This window comes from Amblyomma americanum, chromosome 1 (assembly GCF_052857255.1).
Source record: "Amblyomma americanum isolate KBUSLIRL-KWMA chromosome 1, ASM5285725v1, whole genome shotgun sequence".
Classification (NCBI taxonomy): domain Eukaryota; kingdom Metazoa; phylum Arthropoda; class Arachnida; order Ixodida; family Ixodidae; genus Amblyomma; species Amblyomma americanum.
Window position 1 is genome coordinate 183,569,649 of NC_135497.1, and position 10,275 is coordinate 183,579,923.

The 10,275-nt window shown below is 49.3% G+C and overlaps 1 pseudogene; it reads left to right on the plus strand.

The window, feature by feature from the left end:
* Positions 1 to 4,082: 4,082 nt before the first annotated feature.
* Positions 4,083 to 4,180, plus strand: LOC144116701 (U2 spliceosomal RNA; annotated as a pseudogene).
* Positions 4,181 to 10,275: the final 6,095 nt, after the last annotated feature.

Sequence of the window (10,275 nt, forward strand, 5' to 3'; positions counted from 1 at the left end):
TTAAAAATTTCTCGAGGTACACGAGCTCGCGTTGGCCACGTGCGGGGTAATCAGAGAAATAGTTCGCCACTGTGTATTGTATGTATGTATATATATATGGTTAGTAGTAAACAGAAAGCGTTTCTGGCGTTGATTTCTACGCTAGGCATTTGAATAAAATAGGAAGTTTTTGACGCTCTGCTCTAGCCAGAATGATTTAACTTCGGGACAGTACTGAGAGGAAGTGCTGGCGTTGTTTCGGCGGAGCAGACGTGTGCTCACCGTCTGACATACGTGTGTGCGCTGTGCGAAAAGTGGGAACAGCGTACGTCGTGTCCACCCGCCGCGGTGGCTCAGTGGTCAGGGCGCTCAGCTACTGATCCGGAGTTCCCGGGTTCGAACCCGGCCGCGGCGGCTGCGTTTTTATGGAGGCGAAACGCTAAGCTGCCCGTGTGCTGTGCGATGTCAGTGGACGTTAAAGATCCCCAGGTGGTCGAAATTATCCCGGAGCCCTCCACTACGGCACCTCTTTCTTCCTTTCTTCTTTAACTCCCTCCTTTTCCCCTTCTCTTACGGCGGGGTTCAGATCTCCAACGATATATGAGACAGATACTGCGCAATTTCCTTTCCTCAAAAAACAATTATTATTATTATTATTATTATTATTAATATTATTAACATGCTGGCATAAAAAATTGAGCACTTTCTACTCAATTATTTAAGATTTTGGGGTGACTTGACGAGGGTGTTGATTATAATTACCCAAGAACTGCGCCAGGTATAGCTAAAAATAAAACGCATTACTGAAACTAGCGTAGCAGTTTCATATTTGCACCAAATTTAGTTACATATCGAATGCATATATAACGAAAGCACTTTTCATTGCCGCGAACCATCTCAATCTCGCCACGTGTGTGTTAGTGGCACGCCCGCGGCTGCTTCTTTCCAAACAAGCATCGCGATCATGGACTACTTCATGAAACATGACGCATGCATGATTCAATGAAAAAACATGTGTCTTTTAGCACACGTTATGTACACTATTCTAAGCACGCCAACGTGACCGCGCAAGAACTTACCAGATTTTTCTACTCGAATCAAATAATTACGTCTGTCATATTATAAAACACTTTCAAGTAAATATTAAATACCATAAACCGCTCCATTAAGACGTGCTGTGCTATTAACAAGAGAACACATCCTTGGGGGCGAGTTAATCTGCCGGCGCCCCGTGCACACCGGCTCAAGGTGATAAACACGTGCGCAGCTACATATGTGCTTTTTTTCCTCTATAAGCTATAAGCTATAAGTTATAAGCGCACTATGCTGATGTTCAGGTGAATGGACTCAGTAACTTGCATGCTATTAATTACATCGAGTGGCAGTGTCGATCTTCTCCCAGGCTTCGCGCTTTACTACCGCAGCCCATTCCCTGTTAGCCAGTTTCCAAATTCGGCATTTATCTGCGAGAAACCTGTCGAGACTTATTTAAATTTCCTTTTATGCTACTACGCGGATCGAACAGTGACGCAGCTGGTCAGTACATGCTGCTTCTGCAGTACGCAGGCATGATGCAGCCGCTGGTAGCGGTGGCAGCTGCGGTAGGCACGGGCAGGTGGAACCTGTTTTGCCCACCAAGCGAAAGTCGCTGCTGACATCGGCTCCACCGCATCTTCGTGACGTCGCGGAGTGTCTATATACCTGCCGCCGCTTCTCTTCACGGAGGCGCCTGCTAGAACACCCGATACGACAGCTCGGTCTAAGTCTGTCTGCTGGGGTTGTTCTGTTTCATGGTGCTTGCACCCTTGGGAACAGCAACAGTAATGTGCTCTCCCCCATTCAAAGTTTCCTTCTAGACACGAAACGGCTGCCATCTTAACATCTTTCTGAATTCCATCTTCTGGCTTCTTTTTTTCAAAATTCAACTGTAGCCAAAAGTTCCTAAACACTGCACGTTTAGCCACATTCAGATTTTCAGTCACCAATTTCACAGTGTTTGATCTGTTCTTAATTTAAACCACCAAGTCTGCATTCGTTAAAAAAACGTTTTGAGCACCTGTCAGTCGGCGCCTGTACGTTGACCAATCCCCCGCAGAGGGCACGGGCTATAATCTTCTTGAGGACAACAAAAACAACTCTGCAACCGTGGCTGCTTCTGTAGCGGGTTATGAGGTAAGGGCACATAAAGGGCACGTAATAAAGAACGCACTTCAAACAAATATGCATTATGAGGAAACACTGCTTCATTTCTGCAGCTACTCAGTCTTACATTGCATCGGTGAACACAGAACTGCTCCTACAGGCATCACCACCTTGACTGCCACTTGGTTTTTGATTTAACAAACCAATTGTTCTTTATAATAATAATAATAATAATAATAATAATAATAATAATAATAATAATAATAATAATAATAATAATAATAATAATAATAATAATTGATTTTGGGGGAAAGAAAATGGCGCAGTATCTGTCTCATATATCGTTTGACACCTGAACCGCGCCGTAAGGGAAGGGATAAAGGAGGGAGTGAAAAAAGAAAGGAAGAGGGGCCGTAGTGGAAGGCTCCGTAATAATTTCGACCACCTGGGGATCTTTAACGTCCACTGATATTGCACAGCACACGGGCGCCTTAGCGTTTTTCCTCCACAAAAACGCTAATTCAGTGCATGTTAAAGATTCCCAGGTGGTACCACTTTCTTGTTTTAACGCGATAGAGTTAAGGAGCTCCTGTCGCAGAAAAACCGGTGTCGTCTTTGGCCGTGAGCGAAAAATGGCGCACCTCGGTGGACACCTGAACCGTGCCGTAGGGGAAGGGATTTTCTTCCCTTACGGCGCGGTACGGGTGTCCAGCGAAAATTGTGAGACAAGCGTCATTTCCTTTCCTTAAAATCATTTTTCATTTCAATTTCCTTCCCTGACATCCCGGCACCCACCGAGATATGTGAGACAGGCGTCCTTTCCTTAATATGTCCAACGGGCCACTCGTAGCGCCAAACGGGCGCCGGCGTTCCATCGAACCCGACCGCGGCGGCTGCGTTTTTATGGAGGAAAAACGCTAAGGCGCCCGTGTGCTGTGCGATGTCAGTGCACGTTAAAGATCCCCAGGTGGTCGAAATTATTCCGGAGCCCTCCACTAAGGCACCCTTCTTCATTCACTCCCTCCTTCATCTCTTCCCTTACGGCGCTGTTCAGGTGTGCAACGATCTGAGACAGATACTACGCCATTTCGTTTCCCCAGAAACCAGTTATTATTATTATTATTATTATTATTATTATTATTATTATTATTAATTATTATTATTATTATTATTATTATTATTATTATTATCATTATTATTATTGTGGAGGGCCCCGGAATAATTTCAACACAGCACAGCACTCGGGACCATACTCCAGGAATGTGTTCGAATAGCAGTCAAAATCAAATCAAGCTTGAAATATTAGGCGTCCTGAACGCGCCCCATACGACCTGGGGGTATACAAAGGACACCAGAAAAGGCACCTCCATGTTGGCAGTAGTGGACAGGGAAGGCCTTAGGCTATAGCCACGGACTTTACGACACCTACCAGAATCAGCAACAGCGTATGCAGACACCAGTCCCGATCTATCTTTTACAAAGAACGCTACTAACGTCACATGGACAAACCTCGGTGAGACCCTAGGGAGTGATCATTACATCCTGAGTACAGCAATCTCCGCTCCCAAGCTCAGACGTTTCATTGCAGATTCGAAGATCACTAATTGGAAAGCATTTTGTAAATTCCCCCAACTCGAAGGAAGGATCACGAGTATAACAGAGTGGGCACGACACATACATGATACTCATGCTTCCTCTACTCAAACAATAAATCGCACGGCCGCCACTCCGGAAATTGATCGACATCTTCTACAGCTGTGGGAGACGAGAAAGAAAGTCATAAGATGTTGGAAACAGCAGAGACTCAATAAACAACTCCGCCTGCGCATTGCTTCCACCACGAAGGAAGCTCAGCAATATTCCATCCAACTTGCCCAACAAAATTGGGTACAGTTCGAATTCTGTGCCGCCTTGAAAGGAACCCTCAGTACCGTTCAAACCTGGTCCCATTTGGACCCCAGATATTAAACTTATTTTTGGAAATATGGCGGAGTGCTTGAAGCTTGCTTCACCCCTGCCACAGGTTGGTCCAGTATTGCACTGCCTCGGGGATCGGCCTGGGACATTATAGCGCGCGTCTTTTCTATCCTATCTTTCAACTGTCCTACTTTCAGAACGTCGTAGCAATTGTGGCTCAGCTTGAGCCAGTGGGCAGGCCTTTGCACTTCACTTTTCATTCTTCCTGACAACAGCAAGCAAGCAAGCAAGCAAACCTGGTCCATCCTCCGCAGTCTCATTGAACCCGACAAAGCTAAATCGGCCACAAATCGTACACTCTAAACAATACTTCAACAATTCAATCGGGCCGACAAGGAAATCACGGACGCTTTGCGGTCACGTTACATTGGCGGCCCTCCAATACCACCTTGTCCAACCACCTACAACGACCTTCAAAACCCCACGCTTGATGCTCCAATAACAATAGCCGAGGTACAACCCGCAGGCTATGCATCGCCGCGAAACACCGCTCCTGGAGCGGATAAAATCAAAACGTTATTCTTCGTAACCTCAGTCATGCGCATATCCAAGCCATTACTGACTACTTCAATGATAAACTCTGGTAGAAGGGTATTGTACCTCAGGATTTACGTCATGCCAAATTTATCCCGACGAGCGGCGAGCGGCACTGTCGTGCGGCTTGCCTCGCCAATAAGTCCTATGCGCAGGCACCGCATGAAAGCACATCTTCGCACGCACATCGCGTACGTATGTCGCCGTAGCCAGCATCAGGTACAATAAGTTTTTAAATTCTGAAGTTTATAGAATGTCATACCAACTATAGTGCCCCACAACACTCTGCCAGTTCCCACTAAGTTCACTCCTTACACTACTGCAATACGTGGTTGTTGGTCGTGCTGGCGTCGTCGTCGCTCTAGCTTGACAGACCAGTGCATCAGCGACGGCATCTGCACGTGCACCGTCCAGCCAACCTACCGTCGATCGCCGTCGCATCGGCCTAGTGTAACCGGACCCTACCTATACCGAAGGATAATTGCGTTACTATTATTAACGCTTTTGCGGCACCAGTCACTCACATATAAGGAAGAACTGCTACTTCGATCGCCTGTGGAAGTAGGACTAGAGACCTCGCTGAGCAGATTGCAGCAACGAGAGCAGACGACGTTGATCTGTGTATGCTGGTGTATGCCCTATATATGGTGTATGGTGTGTATATAGTGAGAATGTGTTTAAAGTGGGACCGTCAACATGTGCGGCGTGGGACGAACACAGACAAAAAATCGGTAATTACTGCCACTGCTACTGCCAGAAACTCTGCCTGAAAAATATGGTTGAAATCCGGAAGGCGCATGTTATGTCGTTTGGTTTGTTGAGTCAGGTTTAAAGATGCGGCGGCACGAAGCCGCGAGTGATGGATGGATGGATGGATGGATGGATGGATGGATGGATGGATGGATGGATGGATGGATGGATGGAAGGATGGATGGATGGATGGATGGATGGATGGATGGATGGATGGATGGATGGATGGATGGATGGATGGATGGATGGATGGATGGATGGATGGATGGATGGATGGATGTGTGATGACCCCCATAATGCGCAGGTCCACACGGGACGGAGAGGCAAAGAGACACCGTATGGCTCAGTTTAAACAAACAGGTATATTCAATAATTACACATGATTAAGATTATACATCAGAGGCTGGGGCGTCCGAGCTTACGTGCCGACGACTTCATGGGGGCGATGGAGTGGCTCCGGAGTTGGGCTCGAGCGGTTGCTGGCAGAAGCTGCACGCCGTCGGGGCTTCGGCGCTGAAGGCCCTCTTGGCGAACGATGTCGTCCTGAGCGTGTATGCAGTAGAATTTCAATAGTCGTCCGTTTCTTCGAGGATGGTTCACAAACCCTTCCTCTAGTGTCGTTCGGCTTGGAAGATGAACAGGAGGCGAGCTTGTAGATGATGACAGCAGAGCATAATTTTACAACATACATATACAGAGAGTTAAACTGGAAAAAGCAGAACTGAATTTACAAAAGAACAAACTTTGCACTACTTTACTCATCGACCGGGCAGGTTAGTGCCTAAGTAGCATCACATTACATGCTAAGCATGGAGCCCCAGCTCAGACTGGACTGCATCCGTTTACATGCGCTTTTAAGCACTTGATTAACAAAGGACTAAGGGCGGTCATTTCCAGTGGCCCGCCCAAAGCATCAATTCTCCAATCCAAAATAACATGCGAGATGGGGACAACCCCCTTGGGTTGGGCTTAGCCTCGAACCCAGAGTCTGTTATCAATACAAACTAAATAAACAACAAAAACGCCACCACTCTCTCTCAAGTGAGAGTATACACAGGCTCTCTCTTCGGAGCTAATTCACTAGCGCCTGTCTTTCCACATTCTTGGCGAGTACTGCCTGTCTGTCTGACAGGTGTCCGTCACGGCCCTTCTGGGAAGCTGTGGGTGCCTTCCCGGCGATAGCCCACGACAAATGGGGGGGAGGGAAAGAATGTTGTCTTCGCGGTAGCGCATAGCGTCGGCTGTGGTACGGCGCGCTCTGGCCCGCTGACAGCTCCCTTGTCCTGGAATGGGCCCGGAAATTGGGGAGGATAAAGCCTGTTTCCCCGGGGCGGCGGCGGGTCCGGTTTTTCTGGTCGTCACTCAAAGAGCATGGCTGGGTAATTGATGATGCCGCTGTCACGGGTCTCCGTCTACGCCGCGCCGTTGAACGTGGATCCTCGTAGCACACACGGAATGTCACACTCGCTCACCCTCCAGAAGAATGTTCTCCGAACATTTGAGTCCACGCAGCTCCCCTTGTCTTTCTGAATCGCCTCGCACAGTGCGTCCGACAAAACACTTTTCGCTGCACTCAACACCACTGCACAACACCAATGCCTCCGCTGTCATCTGGCGTCTCCAGGGGCAGCACTGATCTTCTTTTACAGATAAACATGAAACTCAGCACCCAAGCCTCTCCTTTCTAGTCCAAACTGGACGAAATAAATTTACCACAGTTACAAAGGAGCTCCCACTTCTAGCACGATCACGGCACAGACAAAAATATAGATAACGAAAGGAAGAAGGGCAGGTTCTGCATGCGCTCCGCATGCTCTCCTGTGAAGGTGTTACTTAATGACAGAAAGGTTTAACTATTAACTCCGATAACTTAACACATACGCATATAGCAATGTTATGAGCTGCGGCATTACACAATTCTAACCAGTTCACAACTCCGCTCTGTTTACGCCATTAGTCCGACTTAGCTTTCCGATTTCGCAGCGGATATCGGCCTTCATGAGTCATACTAAGTAAGTCTGTGCCCCTTTGTCTGCTTTGGGACTCGCGAGGGCTCGTGGCAGGAGCCTCTCCTGGCGTTATCTGCGCGGCAACCTCGCGCGCTTCTTCTTCTAGCAATGCATGAAGTAAATCCGGTGGCATTCTGGCCGTCACCTCTGGCGCCTGCCGAACAAATGCAGGAGAGGGCGTTTTTTGCGAACTATCTGCGCGCTCCGCTTCACTTCTGTCCCCATCAAAATCCGCGCTTTCCCTTTCCTCATTTCGTGAATACTGAACCGGTGCCGACTTGAGGCGATTTGCGTGTATCCTTATCAAGCGCCGGTTCACGTCTCGGACTCTGAAGTTTACCGGAGAAAGCTTCTCGACAACCTCGCACGGTCCTCTCCACTTCGTCTGGAACTTACGAGCTAGCCCAATCTGCCTTTGGCAGTTTTCAATGTACACGCTGTCCCCCACATTAAACGGCGCGTCTCTAGCACTGCGATCGTGCACCTCCTTCCTGCGCTTCGCCGCTTTCTTTAAGGACTCCTTTGCGATGTCCCTCGCCACTTGCAAGCGCGATTCTAGCTCAACCTTATAGTCGTCCAGTGAAGCGTATGGGACACGACGGGGGCCCTCTGGCACTTCACTAGGCTGGTCCGGGTCTCGGCCGTAGAGAAGAAAGAATGGCGATTCGCCCGTGCTCTCGTGTGCTGCGGAATTGTAGGCAAACATTGCATACGGGAGCCACAAGTCCCAGTCCCGCTGGTCGCGCGAAACAAAATGCGACAGGAACCCGGCCACGGTTTGGTTCAGTCGCTCCACCGCGCCGTTGCAAGCCGGATGGTACGGTGTTGTCTGCTTCTTAGCGATCTTAAGCAGCTCGCAAACTCTCCTCATTAGCTGCGACACGAAGTTCGTTCCCCGATCTGTCAAGAGTTGCCTCGGGGGTCCATGTCGGAGCACGATCTGTTCGACAAATGCTCTTGCAACCGTGTCTGCCTTCTGATCTGGGAGTGCTACCGCTTCCGCGTATTTTGAAAGGTGATCGACAAATACTAAAATGTACTTGTTTCCGGAAGTGGTCGTGGGCAATGGGCCCATTATGTCCATACCTGTCCGCTCGAAGGGAGCCGAAACCTCAGGGAACGGCTGAATTGGAGCTGGTCTTCGTCCCTTGGGTGTTTTTCTTTCGAGACAGGAATGACACTTCGCACAGTAGTCTCTAACATCCTGTCGCATGCCACTCCAAAAGTATAAACGCTCCACACGCCTGCGTGTCTTCGCTACGCCAAAATGACCGGCGCATGGCGCATCGTGAAACGCGCGAAGAACCCTTTCTGTCCACGACCGAGGTATGACGACTCTCTCCCAAGCGGTTTTCTCTGGTCTCCCTTTCCTGGTTGGCCTCGTGCGCCGACACAGGGTGCCGTCTTTGTCAATGAAATAACCTAGCTGTTCGGGGTGAGACGGTGCGCCCTTTAAGCTTTCGATTATTCGCTTCAGGTCAGGATCTTTGTACTGCTCTGTGCGTAATTTGGCGGGGTCGACTACGGGGACAAACTCATCTATAGCTGCCACGGCAGCTGTGCGGCTGAGTGCATCAGCATTCAGATGTGTCTTTCCTGACTTGTGCTCAACTTCAAAGCAGTATTCCTGCAGGTGTAGATTCCATCTAGCGAGTCGCGAGCTAGGGTCCCTGACACTCATCACCCATTTCAGAGGATGGCAGTCTGTGACTAGCTTGAATTTGCGGCCGTAAAGGTAGCATCTGAAGTGCTTTACTGCCCAGACAACGGCGAGGCACTCCCTTTCCGTAGCTCCGTACTTTTGCTCTGTGGGGCTCAGCTGTCGGCTAGCAAAAGCAACGGGATGTTCTTTGCCCTCGATAACCTGAGATAGCACGGCACCAACTGCGAACTTTGACGCATCTGTGGTCATAACGAAGGGCAAACTAAAATCTGGGTGGCGCAACAGCGGTGCACTCATTAGCTTCCTTTTCAGGGCCGCAAAAGCATTCTCCGCGTTTTCGTCCCAGCGAAAGGCGACATTTTTGGCTGTTAAGGTGGTGAGCGGCTTAGCGAGCTTGGCGAACTCCTCTATGTGCCTTCGGTAGTAACCGATCAGGCCGAGAAACTGCCGGACCTGGCGGACGCTAGTCGGGGATGGAAAATCCGAGACACACCTTAGTTTCTCAGGGTCCGGTCGCACGCCGTCAGCTGAAACAACGTGCCCGAGGTATTTCACCTCGTTTTTGAGGAATTGGCACTTAGAGGGCTTCAGCTTGAGACCCGCTGCTCTTAGTCGCACCAAAACCTGCTCAATATCGCGCAAATGGTTATCAAAACTGTCACTGTATATGATAATGTCATCCATATACACGAAGCACAGCCTTCCCAGAAGACCTGCCAGGATAACGTCAGCGGTTCTCTGCCAGACAGCAGGGCTGTTGGCCAGACCCATCGGCATTCTTTTCCATTCATAGTGCCCTGAGGGCGTGTTGAATGCCGTTTTCTCGGCATCTGCCGGATCCATTGCTATCTGCCAGAATCCCGCCGCCATGTCCACTACCGTGAAGTACCTGGCAGAGCCCAGCTGAGAAAGCGTCTCCTGTATATTGGGGATGGGGTATGGATCGATGCGAGTTACGGCATTTAGTTTGCGGTAGTCCACTACCAATCGATACGAGCCATCTGGCTTTTCCACCAATAGTGCTGGTGCTCCCCAGGGTGACTTTGAGTGTTCGACAATGCCGCGATCAATCAGGTCCTGCACCTGCCGCTCCATCTCCTTACGTTGGGAGTAAGGAATCCTGTACGCACGCTGGTAAACGGGCGATGAAGTGCCGGTTTCTATCCTGTGCTTTATAACGCCACAGCAGCCCAAATCCAGGTTGGACGCGGCGAATACCTC